Genomic DNA, 612 nt, shown 5'->3' with positions numbered 1-612 from the left:
GCCATGAGCTGATCATAAGCCTCAACCTCTAGGACTCCTCTTCGGACTTGGCGTTCATTACTTGAGTTCGTGGCTCTTATAGCGATTTTTTCAATCAACTCGTACCCCACTTGTGGAAGTAAGGCATCGAAGTCACAGCTTGAAGCCGCATCCAAGCCAAACCTCGAAGAGTATTGGAGACCATCATAGAACTTTGCTACTTGTTCAGCTTGGGTGAGGTTGTGTTGAGGACACCTCCTCAAGAGATTTTTGAACCTTTCCCAAGCTTCATAAAGATTCTCATCGGTGGATTGAGCAAAAGTCATGATGTCGTTCTTGAGCTTTCTTAAAAGGGCTCTTGGAACAAACCTTGTGGTGAATTTCTCAGCCAAGTCTTCCCAAGATGTGATGCTACCTTGGGGCTGTGAATTCAACCATTCTTCAGCAGTGTCCCTCAAGGAAAAAGGGAACAAACTCAAGCGGATGGTGTCCGCAGAAACATTAAGAACTCGATAAGTGTTGCAATTGCGGATAAACCGCTCCATGTGTGCATGAGGATCTTCAAGAGCACCTCCACCATACTGATTTTGGCTCACCAAATTAATGAATGCCGGCCTCAGCTCAAAATTTTCC

The 612-nt window shown here is 45.4% G+C and overlaps 1 non-coding gene across 1 annotated transcript; it reads left to right on the top strand.

Moving 5' to 3' along the window:
* The first annotated feature begins 216 nt into the window (after nt 1-216).
* On the top strand, nt 217-323 carry LOC130721658 (small nucleolar RNA R71). The gene has a single exon (XR_009013579.1). It is a non-coding gene; the product is annotated as a small nucleolar RNA R71 (small nucleolar RNA).
* The last annotated feature ends 289 nt before the right edge of the window (nt 324-612 follow it).

This window comes from Lotus japonicus, chromosome 5 (assembly GCF_012489685.1).
Source record: "Lotus japonicus ecotype B-129 chromosome 5, LjGifu_v1.2".
In the NCBI taxonomy this organism is placed as follows: Eukaryota; Viridiplantae; Streptophyta; class Magnoliopsida; order Fabales; family Fabaceae; genus Lotus; species Lotus japonicus.
This window is presented reverse-complemented; position numbering and strand designations above follow the sequence as displayed.